This window comes from Grammomys surdaster, unplaced genomic scaffold (genome assembly GCF_004785775.1).
Source record: "Grammomys surdaster isolate TR1022 unplaced genomic scaffold, NIH_TR_1.0 191, whole genome shotgun sequence".
In the NCBI taxonomy this organism is placed as follows: Eukaryota; Metazoa; Chordata; class Mammalia; order Rodentia; family Muridae; genus Grammomys; species Grammomys surdaster.
The window spans coordinates 17676131-17697391 of NW_021604636.1; the positions used below are offsets into that span (position 1 = coordinate 17676131).

At 36.8% G+C, this 21261-nt stretch overlaps 1 long non-coding RNA gene and 1 other non-coding gene across 2 annotated transcripts; both read left to right on the top strand.

Annotated features, from left to right (window-relative positions):
- Positions 1-9964: 9964 nt before the first annotated feature.
- On the top strand, positions 9965-15080 carry LOC114622714. The gene is made up of 3 exons (XR_003711659.1): positions 9965-10056; positions 10876-11053; positions 14805-15080. It is a non-coding gene; the product is annotated as an uncharacterized LOC114622714 (long non-coding RNA).
- Positions 15081-19253: 4173 nt separating this feature from the next.
- LOC114622827 lies at positions 19254-19374 on the top strand. Its single transcript, XR_003711683.1, has one exon. It is a non-coding gene; the product is annotated as a U6atac minor spliceosomal RNA (small nuclear RNA).
- Positions 19375-21261: the final 1887 nt, after the last annotated feature.

Here is a 21261-nt window from a genome sequence, read left to right on the forward strand (position 1 = left end):
TTCAGAGGAGTTTATATGCATTCACAGTATCTCTACCTCGTCCATAAAATTACATTTGATAAGCAATTAAAATTTTACCCTTGGGTCACCGGAGGTCAAGTCACAAAAGATTGTAAACACCTGCACTATTCTAGATTAGAAACAGCTGCAAAGGAAGATGATTTAATCAGATTTTTTTTTCAGGGTATAAGATTACATAACTTTGGATTAATTTGTTTTTTTTTCTATATTGATTATTTTCTGTGCGTTTCAAATGCTAAAGATGCCCTTGCTCTTTGAGTAGTGACAGGCAGTGTGGAGATTCAGCACTTCAGTGATGCCAACCAGGTAGTTGACTTAGTAAATTATAGTCGTCTGAAGTCAAAAAACAAGGAGAAAAGCAGGACTGATTGCTTTGGTAAGATTTTGTTTTCATCATCAGGCAAATAGAAGAAGCATGGTGCTCACTGTGTGAAAGGCAGAAGAATTCTAGCTATTTGTTTACCAGTAAAACCTTTTTTGTTATTTATATAGTCCCTTTTCTGTCCTGGAGATCTTGTGGCATATTTGGGTATAAATAACATGACGATACTCTATTTATCCCATGTCTTGTGATTTTCCTGGTATTGTTACCTAAGACTGCCAGATAACTGGAAGTACATATTTTTCAGCTTCAGGGAGATTCCGTCCAGTCTGGTGGAGAAAATAATACTTAGGTATTTTAATACTTTGATTCTAGAAACTTATTCATAGAGGATAATCATTAAAGCTGTGCTAAGGATTCTAAAGATTCTGTGATGAGCTAAACAGATTTAGTGGCTGCTTTGTTGAAGCTTACAGTTTAGTGAATGAAGCAAACAGTAAGCAGTCAGGCTAAAAGGCCAGTTAAAAATTGTTGAAGTGAGACAAAGGTGAAAAATGTGGGAGAGTTGAGCGGAACAGTTGAACGTATGGAGACTGCAGAGAAGGGGGGAGCAGAAAGGGCATTGCAGGGCAAGAGGACAGCATGCACAGAGGTTCTCAGAATGTCTTCATTTTTAAACTTTAATACTTTTCATCCGTGGTTAGTAACAGGCCTGTATAAGAACATTAATACTAGTTTGGCACTTTTGGAAGTTAAGGATTTTTTTTTTTGAGGCAAATCTCATTTGGTCAAGGATGATCTTAAACTCTAGATCCTCCTGCCTCTACACACTGCTAGGGTTACCATCACGATCTATTTATACGATGCTGGGGATTAAAGCCAGGGCTTCATGCATACTAGGTAAGCATTCTACTAACCAAGCTCAGCTTTCTGCATACTAGCTCAGGGTTTCATGTGTACTAGCTTGGCACTCTACTCACCAACAGCCCAATTTTAAAGAATTTTGTATAAGGTTCATACAATTAAAAGATCTAAGGTTTTTTTTTTTTTTCTCTACAAGTCTGTCATGAACTTTACTCCCTCTACCTTGAAGATGAACCTACCTTTCAGCTGGTACACACCCAGGACAATGAACGACACTTACTCATGCAATGACTACAGTCTGGCCTTCAGTCCTCTTGATTACCAAGGCCAGATATAAGACATAAAGTTATCTGCACGTGTGAATTTTGATTGTGGTTCTTAGCTCCAACCACCTGCCCTCATGGATGCCTACCAATTATTTCCTGCTTAGTTTTTTTTTTTTTAACCTGTTTCTATTTTGACTCTCAATTCAGACTGTTAGCTCCCTTGACTGAGAATAACTGTTATCAAATCTAGTGTTTTCTTCTGCCGTTGCATGACCACCCAGTTTATCTTGCACACTGATAAACTAATGGAAGAGTAGAATCAACATATTGTACTTTAGAGGCTTCAGTCCTGTTATACCTGTTAGGAAGTCTGACTCTAAAAGGATAAATGAATTATTTTATTGATAATAATTAATACAATTCTCTTTGATGTGCAAATGCATCTGACAGCCTGTTATTAATTTTAATAATTATTAGCATATATTTAAAGCTATAGGTTTTGTAGCTCAGTGGCCTTGGCTCTATTGGTTTCTTGCTGTGTGAAATTTGAGAAAGTTGTGTGAGTACTCTGGACCTCAGTTTTCTTATCTGGTGATTGGACACAGTCAGAACTATCTGTCAGGTTTGCCATGAGGACTGACTAAGTTTAAATACATGTGAGACATCTGCAGCATTGGCTGTCACTTTGTAAACTCTTCATTAAATATTAACTGTTAAGTGATGGAACTCATATTTAAATTGAAATCAAGTCTTTTTTCCGTGCCTTACTATCCACTTTCCCTAGTCTCATAGGACAAGTGGGCTTTGAATAATCTATAAATCACTATGTTTGGGTCAGATCCAGTCATGAAGGTCAGAACAAATATTGCCTTTTTCAAGGGTGGTAGAATCCAATTGGCTAACAGTTCTCATGTGATTTGTAAAGCTCAAAGTATTACTGGTTATACAAAAATATGAGCTGGGCAGTGGTGGCCCACACTTTTAATCCCAGTACTTGGGAGGCAGAGACAGGTGGATTTCTGAGTTCAAGGCCAGCCTGGTCTACAGAGTGAGTTCCAGGACACCCAGGACTACACAGAGAAATCTTGTCTCAAAAAACCATAAAAAACAAAAACAAAAGCATGAGCTGGTGCTATGAGATTCTGTCCTGCTTTCTCTATAATGTGTGGTTTAGGATATTATATTAATTCTGGTTTTTTATAATTATAATTATAACATCCATGTGACAAGGCTGTGTAAAGACTGACCAAGATCTGCTACTAAAAGCTACTTAACCTGTTCCTGACATTTACAGGCACTTGTTACATGTCACCTTCATCTTTCCTTTTCTTTAGTTAGAGTTGATGTACTGAAACTATTTTTATGGCTAGATGACCTGGATGCTATAACTTACTTGCTGTCTTGATGTATACAAATTTGGGTTATATATATATATATATATATATATATATATATATATATATATATCAGGGGTGGGGGTAGGAGTGGTTGTTGGTTCTTTAGGGACATTGGTTGTGGTTTGTTAGTAGCTATGGTCAAAGAAGAAACAAAAGTAAAGAAATTAGATTCAGGGGTGTTCCTAATTCCTCTGTCCTCTCTATCCTTATGTTTTTTTCTATCTAGTGTTAGGCATTTAGACTTCGGAGCTGGGGTTGTAGTGGGGATGTAAAGGGTAGGAAAAAGAAGAACCTACAAAGTAGCAAAGATCTGCTACATATATTACTCTCAGTAACCACTGTGCTGAAGGCTTCTGAAGCATCATTTACCAACATGAACGAATGTATGGGAGGGGCTGCCGATGGGAAGCTGCTTAATTTGGCCATTTCTGGATCCAAGTCTGTCACTCAGATCTTCACAGTAAATGAAATGCCCAGAGCAGGAGGATGAAAACAGAAGTAAGCTTTTCCTGCTGCCCTGACCAAGTGGTGTTGCTCAGCTCTGATTCTCCCCTTTTAATTGACACAAAAGAATGTGAGTTAGGTAAACTGAAGGTGTCAAAGAGAGAAACCATTCTTCAGAACATCTGAAAGAAAGACACATGTGACTGTGTAGTCACAGAGGATGCTTTGCAGGTAAGATATTGCTTGGAATTCAGTTGGAAGGCGCCTTGGTTAGAGGCTGTAGTCAAAGGCATGTCTTTTGGAGGTAACAGAAGTAGGGCATTGTGAGCAGAAGCGGATTGGAGAGATTCAGTCACAACAAGAGCTAAGGACCCTGTGTGTGGAGGCATGAAATCTCATGAGCTCTGAAGCCCACATGGATCTTGGAACAGGCATTTTAGTCCATATTGATTGGAATGTAGATCCTTGCTCAAAATTTTTCTCGCCCACATGTGACATTTTATACAGTCCATTTTAATCTCTCCCAAAATTAGCTATTTAAAATTTCAAGCCTTTTGGGGCTTTAACAACTCTTATTGAAGTATATTATACATATAGAAAATGAAGTCAATTAATTTTTTTCAAGACAGAATACATCCAACCAATATTGTGATTAAGAAATAGAATATCAGCAACATTTTAGAAACCCCCTTTCTATTCTGTTTCCACTAATCTTTAAGGGTGGGGCCTACTCTGACTTCTAACACAAAAATTTAATATTGTCCCTTTTGTGCTTTCCAGATAGGATCACATGCTGTGTACTCTTTTGCATCTGGATCCTTTCCTCCTCGCTAGGCATATGAGATCCGTGTCTGTTGTTGCATTGCAGTTATACTCACTCCTTCCCACCACTGTCAACTATTCCACTGTGTGACGACAGAACAATTTATCTACCCTGCTGAAGCTGGACATTTATATTATTTCTCTTTGGACTTTACAAATAGTCCTCACATGGAAATTCTCATTCTGGTTGAACACATGCACATGTTTTGTTGCTAGTTCACAGTAGGTATGTGAATTAAGTTTTAATAATGCAGTTGCACAAAATCTAATTTTGTATATACATGTATATTTGAGAGCAGGTCTTTAGGACTCTACCACACTATAATCTACTAAAGCAATTCTTGGAACCAAATACGGTTCACTCGCATTGGTGACTTGATTAATGACGGAGTTACGAGAACTTGAAGAAACGATAAAACTGATGTTCAGTTGGGACATCATTGCTTTTGGTGTTCTCTCACTTTGGCAGATATCTTGGAGTGACAGACTATAAGGACTAGTTAAACATTAAGTCTGTGGACGAATGGAAGTGACATAGGACGAATATGCAATTTTACATATCATCTGCTAATTCTACGCAGTACTGATTTTGTGAATTGTTTCCTCTTCCTATCTGAATATATATTAAATATTAGCCACCTTCTTTTGACAGAAAACGTTATCAGTAAACTATCAAGATAGACATTTAGGTTACTTCTTAATGTGTTGAATGCTTTGTGATATGAGCTGTAGATTTTCTTTTTGACAAAGATGAAACTCCTCTAAATTAAAAAAAAGTGGACATATTTTAAGGCCAGAAATTATAGATGAATGATTACATGTTTAGAACCTGGATGTGTAAGTAGTAAACTATAAGCCTAAATCCAGGGTCTCAAAATATTAGCAGAACAGTTAGGGATGTGCTTTGGGTCAGCTTGATGTCAAGCCTTGATCCAATGCCAAAAGAAGATGAATCAGGCATATTTTCACTTTAAAATTTAGATTTCTTTCCATGTGGCATTTCTGTCAGCATATCAGAAACACAGGGCATATATCAAAGCAATGTCTGAAGGATGGACTTTGGAGTCATATAGTTCTGAACTGGAATCTAATTCAGTTACTTATTAACTAGATATATGCAACATTAGATGAGTTTGCCTTTCCTAGTAAATGCTGAATTTCCTCATCTATAACAACCTTGCACAGTTGTTATAAGGATTAAAGGTCTGATTTATATATTTCTACAAAGTTTTATTCTTTTCTATTTCTCTCCTCTGTATCTGTCTCTTTGGAACTCAAGTGATGTTGTAGCACGGAGGCCCAAAATCTAGATCCGTGATTCTATGCTCAAATCTCTCTTTCAACTGCTGCTGACTGCCTGTGGTTTTCTATCTTCTTATCCACATCTCTGAGAAAGTGTAATGCATTAGTAGCTAAACCATGCTTGTTTATTCCCCACACCTAACAGAGAGCTTCCCATGTAATTGCAAATAATCACACATGTTTCCCAACTCCTATGTACTCTTTGATTGTTTAGAACTTAGAAAAGAAAATGTTCATTTGGATGTGTTTTTGATGCATGAAAATCAGGGCAAAAATTCAGTGGACCTTTGAAAAATCTAAAGGAGTGACCAAGCTAAACAGGATGGGACTAGAGATAAAAACAAACCAAGCTGACACAAGAAAGGGAATAATTATGTAGGTAAGAAGGAAGTAGAAACTTGCCTGCATGTGAGTCAGCAGCCCGGTGCTATTATTAAAAGTGCGAACATGATCCTAAGATGTATTAATAGATGCATGACATGCAGAAGCCATGGAGTAATCTGCTTATTTTGACTTGGCATTGCCTGAGTCCTTATTGGAGAGATGTGTATTTTTTTTAATGCTATTTATTAGAAGTTGCAAGGAATTTGAGAAGGGTTTGACTGCAGACACAAAAATGGTCAAAGATGTCGACCATTCCACTGGAAAGTTTAAATGTGCTGTGATAATTTACTTTAAGGGGGAACTTGAGAATGTTAAGTAAGCATAGAACATGCTGTGCTTTTTAGGAGATCATGTAAATATATGATATAAGATAACCTCATTATCTTCTAGACCGGAAGTACTCAACAGAGAGGATGAAGTGTATCCTTCTTCTTGCAGACAACTGAATGCTAAGTTTTAAGAAGTAGTTTCTATCTTCTCCCTAAAGGTTTCATATCCTTGCACACAGAATGTTATAACTCAAAAAGCTAAGTGATTCCTTTCTCTAAATCCAAAGATTTTCTTCTTTAATATTGACAGTATCCTCTGGATTGTGTCCATCACTGGTACTGGTACTATGAATGTTCTTTCTAGTAACTTTTTAGTATTTCAGAAATCATTAGTAATTTTCTTTGTCTGACGTTTTTGTCCTCTTCACTTTAGACTAACATCACTTCTGCTTAAGGACTTCATAATTTTCCCCTAAACTTCCCCTCTGATATCCATGTAGCACAAGGATAGCCCGATGCTTAAATGAAATAATACGTGTAAAATTGTCTAACTTGTTACAAGCAGCAACAAAACATGGTTCAACTTATGGTTACCTATACTTTTTTCCCCTTTAAAAGTTCACTTTCAGCTATTTTATTCACTTTTATGGCAGTGATAATATATTGATCATATGTGGGCACTAGAACTTAGCTAGAATTAAATTTAAATGTGCTTGGCATTTTCATGTTATTTAGGTAAAGGACTAAGATATGGAGTAATTTTAGACTTTATTGTTAAATGTACAGAATAAAGTTGCAACAGTAGCAGTGACAGAATAGAAAAACATTTTAAAGAGAAGAAATGGAAAACAGGGGATGGAAACTGTTACCAAAATGATCCTGGTAATAACAGTGCCATTGACAGAGGGAATATAGGCATAGAAGGGGAGGTAGGCATCTGAGAATGGGTCCATGAATGGGTGAGAGAGCAGAACAGCAAGAGATGGGTTAGGGAACGTGTTCTTCATGCAAAATGTTCAAAGGAGAAAAAGTGAATGAGTAAGGCTGTGTAGGTTTTGGGTGCCCACCAGAAGCTGTTGTGGCTCGGATAAGGTTGCAGGACAACACACTGAGCAACTGCTAATTCCATAATGTTTAAGAGCTGAGACCTATCCATCCCTTGGGCCTCCTGAAGAGTCCCTAAAAGTTACAGGTCTTATCACTTATAGCAACTGGAAAAACAGCAGTGGAGCTAGTGCAAAGAAATGTGTGTGTGTGTGTGTGTATGTGTGTGTGATGGAAGTAGTATCAATGGAACTAAGTAAGATACAGATGAGAAAGGAAAAAAAAACTACACAGGGAGCAGGGTTGTTTCTTGGGGGTGTGGCCTTGGCGGTGCCATTTTTCAAGATATGGACTGTATAGGCCACGAATGTAGGAAGAAGATAATGAAATGGATGTAGCAAGGCTGGTAACTAGATGCTGACAAGGATGCTCTGCTAGAGATGTCTAGAGGAAAACACAGATATGTTTAAAAATCTTTACATGATTCTCTGTTTTAAAATGCTCTCTACTGGAGAATAATAGCTTACAAATGCCAGAGAAATATGGACTTTAATACCTGAGAATTTTTAAACAAAAATGTCACCTTAGAAAAGAGTTTGGCAAAAATAGCACACTGAGGAGTGTCTCAAAATTTCATACAGCTGCATATGCAGTTCGTAACTATGTTTCTTGTCCCCTACCAACTAAAAGATGAACTGTATTCTGTTTCTTCATATCTTCTTCGGTCTTTTGTGCCAGATTAGAGTCCTTGTGTGCCTAGATTTTACTCTGGTTAACAGAAGAAGGATTAGACATATGTCTTTTGAGTTTGTAAAAAGTACTTAGATTTTTTTTCTTGAGTTTGTTTTAGAACAGTAGTTTTCAAACTGTGGGTTGCAATCATTTTCAGGGTTGAATGACTCTTTTGTAGGGGCTAAGACCACTAGAAAACACGAATGTTTACATTACAATTCATGACCATTTCAAAATATAGTTATGAAGTAGCAATGAAATTAATTTTGTTGTTGGGGGTCACCATAACATGAGGATTTAAGGGTCTCAGCATTAGAGAGGTTGACAAACACTGATTACACGCATCTATCACTTCAATCTTGGTGATGTGTCTTTTAAAACTTTATTCCACTGCCAACAACAGACTGGGACTCTGAGCAGGTGAGTGGAGTCAAGAACATTACCCTTCAAGCATTTCTACAGATTTGCTTCCCTGAAATGTAAAAGCCATAACCAATATCACTTTTATTTGTGAGGATCAAAAGAAGTAACGCTTGCAAAAGTTATAGTTGTTATTCCTGTTGTTCTCCTTCTGCCCCTCTTCCGACTGCTCCTCTTCCTGCTCCTTCTGCTCTTCTTCCTCCTCCTGCTCCTCCTCCTGCTCCTCCTCTTGCTCTTCCTCCTCCTTACCTTTCTCTCCTTTCTTTCCTTCATCATTTACAATGGAGGACTATATATACAAAGAGGTAGGGAAATGCAAAAGCAATTCAATCCCTTTCCAATACAGATATGTAACTATAACACTTTGGCAAGTTTCTTTATTCTAAGGTTGTTTAATCAGAAGTGGTGATGTGGGTGGACTTTTGATATACAATTTCTCAGGTATCCTTGCTTAAAGATACATTTATCTTTCTGTGGCCTACTCCCTCTGTGTATTTCAATTCGGCTAATTTTTTTCACAAGCTTGTACTGTTGTTAGCATTTTTAATCCACAAATGCCCATTCCTGCAGACTACACTAATGATTCAGAATTCTGAGGTCAAACATCTTACAAATCAGTTTTGAGGAGTACTGCCATCAAGAATACGCTGTGATGTCATTTCTCCAAGTGTGCCTGTCACACTTGCTTTCACTAGTTATTTTCTTCTACTTTCTATACAAGCTCCATTAAACCTCAGAACCCCAGGATTGGGGTGTACATACTATATAATCTCCAGCTGAGCATTGTGGGGGAAACACCAGGTGTCTCTGAGCAGGTATTTATTGGTATCCAGGTCATCCATGGTTGCAAATACTGAACTAGGAACCATTAAAGCCACAGGAAGGGACTGTTTTTTAGGTACTGGCTATGTGTGCTTTTTTTTAAACTTATTCACTTAACATCCTGCTCACTGGTTACCCCCTCCAGGTTACCCCCTACATATATATAGCACTGAGTGTTTTATTTGTTTTGTTTTCCTTAATTGGCTAACCAATGTAGGTGCCATTGGTTCTTAAACTTGAACCCCATGTTTGTCCTGAAAAGAAATGTTATTAAATTATTCTAAGGCAAAAAGCATTAGCTTTGAACTCTCACAAGAAAACATATGTTTGGATAAATACACCATAAGACTTTACTGATGGTTGCATGATATCACGGGGCTCATAAAAGAACAACACATCCATCACAGAACAATTATATGTGCATTTTCTATGAAGTGACTAGAAAATGGACACCTGGCAGAATCTCGCGGTTGTCTGTGTGGGAATTATATCAATTCACATTTAGTCTTTTAAGGTTAGCAAGTCAATTTTGTGACACCTGCCTACATATAAGAGAAGAATTTGGAAGGACTCTATAAACAAAAGGAGTCTCAAATGAATTTAGATTCTAAAACCACATCCTAATGAAATAGAAATAGCTTACAGGGAAAAAAAATAAAACCACAATCAGTGATGGAAGAACCCTTCAGTGTGTTTAGCTTATCAAAATGTTCCTAAATGATTCGAAATGTGGTTTATGTGATAAATATTTTCTATACTGCAGCTATATGTTGACAAATGAACAACATGCACTGTTGGTGAAGAGGCTGTAAAGTGTCAAATACTAATTATCATGATTATGATTTGAACTTGTCAGAACTAACATCTTGACATCTTGAAGAGGATTTGCAGAAGGATGGAAGCAGAACATGTTACAAATTCTTTTCCACTTGGCTATTATTAAACTGGTGAGAATATACAAGTAATGTATACCACAAATGCCTGTGCCCATGATAGAAATACACACCTATAAATTCTATTCTACATAATACCACTCTGTATCTTATTACACACGACATACTGCATTACACTGGTGAGCTCCTACACTTGTTTAAAGAAGTTTTACACGGATTGTACAACGATTTCTTATGTGTTTTTAACTTAGAAAACAATGTGATAAAATTTCAGGTGTGAGTTTCTTTTTGCATTTACTTTCACTCACATTTAATTAACTTAACATTAGGAAATTAATATTCATCAGGATAGGAGATAGGATTGAGATGTCTTTCTTCTTGTATCTAAAGTAATTTGATTAGACTTAAAAAACTCTTTACTCTGAAGAAAATTTCCCTTTTTTTCCAGTTTTTTCCCCTTTCAGATCAATCTTTGATCCTAATCTAACACCAAATGCTATAAGTGACAGCAGGCTACAGGAGTGAGAAGTTTAGGTAGCAGAGGGGAGTTTTCCGGAAAGATTTTATAGGTAAGGACACAAACCAAGGACTATTCTGGAGGATAAAATGGTCAGTCCAAGTTTCAGAAACAGTATGAAAGTTAGGATGGAGATTTGGGATGAAGAGGCGAAGTTTCTCCATCAATTGTATAACCTGTGCTCTGATGCACACCTGCTGGGCATGGGGATAGGGAATTCCATTTCTATATCTCTAGCACTGAGCAGAAGCTGCCCTGGAACACACCAGGCCCTGTTCGGTTTGTTTTTTGAACTCATAAAGCAGCATCACTTCTCGAAGTTGAGAGCTCTTAAAGTCTGTCTCCCTTTTTCCTAGGCTCCATTTCCTGCTCCCTGTATTCAGCTCACAGATGGCACCCTCCCAGGATTGTTTGCTGTTCCTGGAACACACTGAGCACTATGCAATCAGGTTTTTGTGCTGGGTCCAGACTGGTTCCTGTGTCTCTTCCTTTTGAAATCTCATCTATCTGTTTCAGCCTAATTCAAACTCCCAGGTGTGTATCCAAGGTTCTGTATGTGTGAGAAAGATCTGACCCTTCTCTAACCCTAGCTAGATTTAATTTTATCGTCATTGTGCAACCCTGTAATTTGTTAAATCCCCTTGGCTTGCATTATAAGCTAGCTATGCATGTCTGGATTGTCCCTACTGACTGATTGTTCATTGAAAACAGGAATTATATTGATATGTTCATTCATTCACAACATGTATTGGGCATTTAGTATGTGTTGTGTGCTGTATTGAATTTTAGTCATGTCATAGTGATGATAATAAGCAGAATATATTTTCAAAAAGCTCATATTCTAGTAAAGAAAGAATAAAGAAAATAAACAAACACAAAGATGTCTGTGATGCTAAGAATATTGCTGATATCTAAGGGAAGGAAATGGGGAGACATATATTTATACATATATATAAATATATATTACATATGAAATATGTATTATATATACATATCTATGTCTATATCTATCTATATCTAATCTCTATCTATCTATCTATCTATCTATCTATCTATCTATCTATCTATCTATCTATCTATCTATACTGTTCACAAGAAGCCACTCTGAAGATAGACCCTTCTGTTCAGAACTAAAGCAATTATTTAGGAAATTGGCAGAAGAAAATTTTATGCAGAGAGATTAGCAAGTCCTAGGACTCCAATATAAGAGGGGCTTGTAGAGTCTGCTGAGGGACAGAGAGGTGAGGGTGGGTGGGGCAGAGGAAGCTGTTGAGAAGTCGAAAGAAAGCTGAGATCTAGCAGAAGTTCATATCAAATGATGCCTTATTTGCCACAACACATAATCGGGATTTTACTTCAGATGATTATACATAGTCTTCCATGAGTTATAGGCTAAAGCATAACGTCCATACGTTCATGCTTTAAAAATATTTCCCTCTTCTCTTGTGTGTAGAATTGTAGAAAGGGAAATATATATATATTTATATATATAAAATGATCAGCTAGATTGGTAGTAGTAGAACTGCTCAACAGGAGATGATGGTAGGTTGGACCACGTTGATCAATACAGAATCTCCAGGACTCTCCCTGGAGCCCCATCTCATCTTGAGGATAAGGGGGTGATCCCATTCTTTGATTTTTTTTGCTACACCTCTACTCAGAACAAAGAATTTTGTGGCTTAGCACCATTTCAGAGTGGCCTTTTAGCGTTTTTTCCTTAATTTTGTCTAATTTGGTAGCATGTCTTCATTTGTTGGTCCTGCAGCCATCTCAGATTCCTTTGGTGCATGAGCCTAGGATAGCACCTTCATCACACTTACCTAGGTCATGAGAATATCTTCATCAAATCCATCACTCACTTTGGGTTTCCACCTTGGGTGGCATTTTTGCCAAGTGTTCCAAACTGCAAATGTTTCTGAGGATGAAAATGAAATCTGACTCTTCGTCAACCTGGGAACTCACTTACTAGAGTAGCGGAATGAGAGAGAAGGTCATAATAGAATTTTGTCTTGGTCGTATGTCTGTGACTTTGTACTAGGTACTTAACTCACCCCACTCCTTTCCTCCAACAATATTTAAAACAGTGAGTGTTGTGAGCATGTTGAAAGCACATCTTCCTTCAGGCCTGCTGGTATTTCTTAATGTGTATGTCGAGTCACATGTTGCTGAAATAATGGTCAGTCGAGATTGACACCACAAAGTTTGATAGAGAAAACTGGATCATTGTCCAGAAAACTATCAATTTCTTTCTTTAATAGAGAGTGATAGCTAACAGAAATATATGTAATATACACTATATATTTATATACTGTATATATGAGGATAGTGCTTATGTTAAATTAGATACTTTTACAGTAAATTTTATGATTTTTTCCTAAGTACTTGTCTTTTGGGGGCACATATTAGTTTTTACTTGTCTGTATTTAGTACCTAGTGAAAGGTAAGTATAAGGGGAATGAGGTCATGTTGGTAGATTTGTTACTAATCTGTGGAGCGTTAGTCCATGGATATCTATACTTGCAGATAAAATATTTTTATAAGTTAATAGTCAAAGGGAGACGACTCTGTGATGCTTAAATTAGCCATCTATCCATCTATAAACAAATGTCTTCATGTATTCACACATTTATATAGTCTAGAGGCATACACAAATAGAATAAGAATATCATAGGTGCCTCTATAGTTGTGTCTATCTCTTCCATACAGATATCCATATTGATAGACATATAAAAATGCCATATTTATATTCTATATAAATACACACATATAGTATACATATTTAGTTATCAGTTTGTATTTCTAGCTGATTCTGTTGTGGAAGTCATTTGAAGTGAATTAAGAAAACATTTAGCCAACCTTATGCTGGTTATGTCGTAAGTGACCTTTGTGAAATAGAAAGTGATTGCCTCCAGCCTAGGATTGAGAAAGGTCAATGGGCAATTTAAAATTTAAAGCCAAGTATATTTTTTACAGCTTGCCCATGGAGAGGTGTTGTTTTGCTCTTTGTTGATAAGACTTATGTGAGTGTCTCTTGGCCTCTGTCAAGAACAATGGGGATAGTAATTTTTCGTGATAATAGATCAAAGTAGAATGAAAATAATTGTGAGAAGCGTTAACAGCTACAGAGCATGGTTAATTAATGCCATTTCTTCATCATTGTATCCCACGAGAAAGGCAGTTTTACACTTTCATTGCATCAAAGTAAATGGAGACATAGGGAGGGTAAATGATGTCACAGAGTCATTAAACATATTCTGTGGATCTGAGACAGGAACCTCAGTGTGATTGAAAGACTATTTCCCCTCTGCATTAGTCTGTGATCCAATAAATTGATAATGAGAATGACTGTTCCTCGTATGTTTATGGGAGAAAACCTTTATAAAAAGAATTTCAAATGCAAATATATGTTTGGAGGGGTCCATTTTTCTTTTCTTTAGAAACTGAGCTTAAAGGATCACTAACAAAGGGGACAATGCTATATCCAAAAAGACCATTTTAAAACTAAGAAACGTGAATATATATGAGAAGGAACAGCAGACATCAGAATGGCCTAGGTTCATTCTGTTGTGTTGTCCTGTTCTGGGAAGAGATACAAGTTCATTGTTCATAGAGTCTCAGACACAATATATATTACAAAGCAATTGATGACGGCATATATTAGAGTTGCAAAGTTCGAATGAAAAGATAAACTTGAAAATGACAAAAGAGGAAGAACAATCAATAAACTGGAGGCTATGGGAGAATTGTTACTTAAAGAGAAACTGCCTCTACATCCAGGGGCTTTCAGCATTGTTGTATGTACTAAAGTTACTTACAACAAACAGATGAAATAGTTAACTCTTAGGACAGCTATGGCCTGTCACTCATCTGTCTTGGAAATAATATAGTGAAAAACCATGTGTTTTGGTGGAGACATTTTTTGAGTAGAAGATGCTGTGAGGAAAAGCTGGGCAGCTGAAGGGCTCAAGGGACTCATGGGGCAGCATGCTGGTTTGAATAGGAATGGCTCTATAGAATTGATATAATTTGAATTCTTGGCCCATAGGAAGTGGCACTTTTAGGAGGTGTGGCCTTGTTGGAGTGGGTGTGGCTTTGGTGGAGATTGTATGTCATTACAGAGTGGGCTTTGAGGTCTCAGAAACTTAAACCAGTTCATTTCTTGCTGCCTGCAGATCAGGATGTAGAGTTCTTAGCTCCTTCTCCAGCACCGTGTCTACCTTCAGGCTGCCATGCTTTAAATATTTTCCTTTATAAGAATTGTCATGGTTATGGTGTCTCTTCACAGCAACGAAACCCCAACTAAGATGGACAGGAAGCAGAAAGGCACTTGGAATACACTCCCATGATGGAGCCTCACAGTGTGAACAAGCATCAGTGTGCTGGTGATGCTAGGATCTACTGGATTGCATCATGTAGACCCACTTTTGGCTGCATTAGTTCGATGGACACTGAATCTTCAGGATAAACTCCTTGCTTCCAGCCTCCAGCCTCTCTCCTCTCTGTAGCTAATTAATGATCTTAACATTTTGATGCCTTTCACAGCTTTTTATCAAAGTCAGACTTTCCTCTACATGCTAACATTAAGTATTTGGTAAAATTATTCAACCTAGGCAGTTTCTTATTAAGAATAATAGGTATTACAATTATTTTTGCTTGAATACAAAATGTTTCATGCTGAAAAGAGATTATCCCTGCTCAATAAGCATTATTATGAATAATGATGTGCTACCTGAAGGACAGAGTAGAATTCTTAGAAGGAAGAAACTGTTCTTCTGTTCTGTTTCATGGCTCTTTTGAAAATGATGTTTATTATTTTGATTAATATATTGCAAAGTATGAAGAGTGACAAATTGGCTGATCATAGCTTCTGGAGGTAACTATTAATATTTCTCATGCTTTTTATGTTTATTTAATACTGGGTCATATATATATGCATATGTATGCATATATGTATATATGTATATATATATTTTCATACTCACTTTATATCTAGAAATGTATGGGTTTTCCAGATATTCAGTACTATACAAAAACATTATTAATTTTTATATTTATTGCATATACAATTGTTAATCAGATACATCTCTGCCCACATGTATGTTCTTATCTGTTGTTTATTTTATTCCATAAATAAAGTTGTGATGAAATCGTTATGTTTTAGTTCTTTTAAAAGTTTTTAAATTCTGCTAGTGTGAATCTGTGTATATATGTATGACGTGTGTGCATGTGTGGCACTCAGAGGACTAGGTTGAAGTGTCAATTCTCTCCTTTGACTTTTCTGTGGATTCTGCGGATTAAACTCAGGTTTGTGGGATAAGCATCTTAACTGGCTGAGTCGTTTTGCCAGATCCTTGTATCTGTTTACATATTTATTTATCTAATTAAGTTTCATTTGACTTCTTGTATCAGTATTTTGTTGCTTCTAACATAAAACTTTTACATATACTTAGATCATATATGCAAATTTATAACTAAATCTTATCTTCAGTGCTATTGAAAATGATATTGCTTCTTAAAATGTAAAACTTTAATATCCCTGTAAGCCTATAGAATTTAGTCTTAATACAGCAAAACCACTATATTTGATCTACATTCTGAATCTCAGGGAATATATTTTGTGCCTTGTTTCTTTTTCCTGTTTTCTATAGAATACTCATGGGGGTGAATGAATGTTCTGCTAACTAAGGAATTTGCTGCCTTGACATAAGTTTGTGAAAAACAGAGGTGAACAAGTTTTCACCTAAAGAGAGACTTTACTAACTGAACATGTGCTGTAAGCCACCAACAAGGAAATCAGCTACCCAGTCTGTAGGGGTCATGGAGCTCTATTATTTTGTGTGATTTCAATTTGGAAAGCATACATGTGATTCTACTTCTTTCATACAGAATAGATATTCGTTATCATTGGCAATTCAGGAGTGTTGTATTGGTTACTTTACCAAGAGTAACACAAAAATCTGTTACAATAACAAGTGCATCTTGAAGTCTCTGTTTCTTTCACTCATGTTGGAATCTGTGTAGGTGATGCTCTTGGTGGTTCATTTCCAAACTCTACTGAGAGCAAAGACTGCTTCCAAAATTGAACCTCACTAGCTATAAATTCTCTCCCTCCTTCCCTCCTTCCCTGTCTTCTCTTTCCTCCCCTCTCCCTTAAAGAGATGTAGCCACCTGAATGAGGTCGAATGTGAAGATAATGTAATGACCCTTAATATTTATTTCTATGTTCAGTTAATGAATGCCACTTAATTTGAAGATGAATAACAGAATTTACTCTTTCTTTTTTTTAAAAAAATGGGTTTTCAATTTTATTGCACGCCTATTTAGAAAGCTATTACAGTGGTAAAATTTTATTATTTTATGCAATGATCTTATTTAAAAAATATCCCAAAGCTAAACTCTCTGTAGTCACCAAATACCCCTGCTGGGATGAGAGCTAGTTACTTCCAAGTTTCTTTGATTAGATTTGTTAGCATTTGAACCTAGGGTTTTATATTAGAAAATGAGAGTGATAAGGATCTTAGGCGCTCATTGCGTAGTTTTTATACAACCTGCTCAGTCTGTGTGATGTTACTTGTATGTGTGTTTTCAGGGCTGACCATTAGAGGTTGGACAACCAATTGCTGTGCTCTTTCATGAAAAGGCTATTTCTTCCACGTTCAGCTTTTTATAATGTTAACTTTCCGAAATCTAAGCAGCATTATGAAATCCAGCCTTGCCTCATTCAAGGCAAGACCATTTCCATCACTACCAACATCTGCTGTGTACTTTTACAGGCTCAGCCACTAGACTCTTCTTTCTACCTGCTCCCTAACTCCCGCCAAAGGCATCTGTTCTATGCTTCCCTAATTTTGCAAGTTCAAGAATATCTTACCTGTTTGTTTTCTAAAGAGAGAGATAAAGAAAGGGTTAAGATTTGAGTGGGTGGGAAGGAGAAACCATGATCAGAATTTATTGTATGAAAGCACTATTTTCAAATAAAATAAAAGTATATAAAAAGAATATCTCACAGTGAACATGACATAGCATTGCTATATCTTCAGGGACAATATTCTTCTCTCAATGTCCTTCAGTGGCCTGGTGAATTTCTGTGTTCTGTAGTCTCTTTTATATGATGTCAGTCAGTCTTCTTTATATAATACCAATACAACTCCTTTTCTTTCCTTTTGATCAGCTTTGAGTACCACAACCTATCTATCCCTTTATTTTCAATTCTCTCTATTTTATATTTGAAGTGTCTTCTTGAATATATACATACATATATCGAGTTACATTATATTTTTAATATTTTAAATATTTAATATTTTAAAGTTACTGCCACCTGTTTTCCTCTTTTGTTTATTTTTTCTAGTAAAGTGTGTTTTTTGTTTACCTATTTAATGTAATTATTTCTGTGTGGGGGCTTAGATTACCCCCTTTTTTGTTTGTTTTCGTTTCTCTGCTTTCTTTTTCCTATCTGCTTGTGGATTATATCCACATATTTTTAAAGTGTATTTTAATTTACTTGTATTCTTTGTGTGTATGTATGTGAGCCTGTATGCATGTGAATGTGTGTATGTCAGTGTGTGCGCCTGTGAGTGTATCTGTGTGTTTGTGCATGTGTGTGTTTGTGTTTATGCTAGGAATTAAACTAGGAGCTTCTTGGTATATTGAATGCTAGGCAAGCATTTTACCACTAAGCTGCACCACACAACATGCACCATATAGAATAATTTTTAGTAGCTGCTACAGTATTCTGTTATATAACTGTTAATTGGCGTCATTTAAGTTAAACATAGAGATCTTATTTCTATTTATATCATTTTACTGTCTATACTTTTTAATATGTAATGTTTCCTTGCAAATGTTTACAGCCATATCAGACAGTATTATTTTTCTGTAGCCACCAAGCACTGTTTGAAAACCCACAGAAGGAAGGGGTATGACACTTACCTATATTTTTTTGCATATGTATTCTTCATGTTGTTTCAAGGATAGTGTTTTCTTTGTATTAGAGACCTTCCTTATTTATTACTTCAGAGTAGGTCATTGACCATTCTCTTGATTATACTTTATTTGAGACTTCTTTGTATTCCCCTGTATTTCTGAAGAATGTGTTCTCTGGATAGAACATTGTTAGCTGACAGTTCCACTTTTTGATTTTCACAGTTTGAAAAATGTGACACTTTTCTTTGGCCCAAGGGTTTTGATAAGGAATTCATTGCCATTCAGATAGATTTTCCTGCCCAGGAAGTTATTTTATCTATTTCACTAGTTTTACAAGTTCCTTTCTTTGTCTTTGGTTTCATTGGTTTGATGATAGTAGGCTTATTGTAATTTCTCGCTGTTTATCGAGTTTGGACGTTGCTGGATTCTTAGATCTTTAGGCTTCTGTCTAGTGCAAACTTTGAGAACCTTTTTTTTCTGTACTATGTCTTTGCAGTTGTCAGTTTCTTTAGGTATAAGTCTGAGATGTATGAAGCATAAAGCACAGGGAACTCACTGTCATGCTAAGGACAGTTCAGTCTGTCTTTTGTTTTCTAATTTGTAGAGTGTTTTCATTTTTGTCTGATATATAAAAGAGTTGTTAAAAGTTATTAGTAAGAAATAGGAAACTTTCTATTCCATCTTCCCTGAAACTACATTTGTATATAGTTTTTCTTAGTATATCTCTCAGCTATCTATAGTATATAGAATTACTTGTTTATTAGTGGGTTGAAATAATTTTCAGATGAAATTAGCTGGCTGATTTTTTAATGTGTTGTATGAGAGTAAAGAAGGTTCATATTCCTCTTGACAAGGAAGTGTCCTTGGGTCTAACAGGATACATATGGTTAAGGCATTGTGACCTGCTTTGTGGTGGCTAACCACAGTTTTTTAGTGTGGTAGTACACACTTTTAATTCTAGCACTTAGGGAACAGAGGCAGGTGGATTTCTAGAGTTCAATGCCAATCTAATCTAGACACAAAGTTCCATGGCATCTCAGGATGCCATACTGAGACCTCGACTTTAAAAACTAAAATAAAGTTACCTGGCTGTTAAAAAAAAAAGCACCAAAAGAATTTACTTCTGGAAGTAAAAATGGTCTTCTAGTGACAGATATTTCAATTGGGCTGTAAAAAAGATAAAATTAGCAAGCATGGAAAAACCACAGGTCACACCAGGTGGGAAGAGCAGTAGGGGTAATCATCATACCACAGAAAATGTTATAGATCAAGAGAAGACAAAATAAGATTTCAGGTTCCCAAATTGGTTCATAAAATAAACAAACTTAAGGACCACAGCAGAAGAGTCCCCTGCCCCACCTCATAGCACAATGTTGGCCTAGCCAATCTTCAGATGTTTTTGTAGTTGTACTGTGGTTCACAAGATCCTGATATAGAAGGAAACACAGAGAGCTTCCTGCTCATTGCACTGTCCAGTCTACAGAAGGCTGAAAGTGATTCTGTTTTGTTCCTTTGAGTGTCTTCTGCATACACAGATACTTCTAAATGCTTGTAATACACTTTGTTTTTAAAAGTTATTTCACAAGTGCTTTTATAGAGTGATATTGTAAGGATATAAAAATTCATAGAGAAGCTTGAGACCCCCACATCTGAATTAAGGTTGGCAGGTTCACAGGCCTAGGTTCCAGGAAATAGCTGGCCACGCTAAGAAAGAACTAGCCAGGGGGCAAGTCAGCCAGATCTTCGGTCCGACAAAGAATACCAGAACTAGTAATACAGGTTGGCCAAGTCACCCCAGGAAGTGACTGACCACAAGGTAAATGACTAGGCTAAGGTCACATTCCTGAATAGAATGTGTATAGGATGTTTCCCACTCCCCACCCTGGTTTGTGACTAGCTGAATAATAGGTTGAAACTTTCCAACTATTTTTATGATGTAGGTTGGGCTTTCTCCACTGTCACCTCCTGGTTTCCCCCTTCACTCCCCTGGTTTGTGGTTTTCTCCTTTAAATACCCTTTGCTCCCATACCTCAGGGTCTACACTCTCCTTGTGAACGTTGGCCTCAGCCAACTGATAGCCCAAAATCTGGAAATAAAGCCTTTTGCGGTTTGCAGCAAGTTCAGTCTCACGTGATTCTAGATGGTCGTAATCTTCTGTGGCTTGAGTGGGGGTCTCCCCACTCCGGGGGCCTTACAATATATATACTTTTTTGCTTTATATTTTCTGGGACATAGTTGAACTATTTAAGAAATATAGAGATTTATAATTTTTTTCAAAATTTAAATGTTTTTTTAGTGGTATCTTTATGTACTACCTCAATTTCTTGAGGATTTACTACAAATCTAAGTCTTATTTGTATCTTATTTTTTAATAATTTTTTTATTGGATATTTTATTCACATTTCAAATGTTATCCCTGTTAGTATTCTGTTAAACTCCACCTCCACAGTTACCTGGCAGCAGCCAGTCACGCTCCTCCCCACAGTTACCTGGCAACAGCTGTGTAGGCCTGCCCACTATAAAAGGGGCTGCCTGCCCCCTCCTCTCTCTCTTGCCCCCTTACTCTCGCACCACAACTGCAGGTTGTCCTCTCCCCTCGCCCATTCCCTTCCTCCTTTCTCCACGTGGTCATGGCTGGCCTCTACTCCTCTACTTCTCTTCTCTTCTCTTCTCTTCTCTTCTCTTCTCTTCTCTTCTCTTCTCTTCTCTTCTCTTCTCTTCTCTTCTCTTCTCTTCTCTTCTCTCCTCTCCTCTCCTCTCCTCTCCTCTCCTCTCCTCTCCTCTCCTCTCCCCTCCCCTCCCCTCCCCTCCCCTCCCCT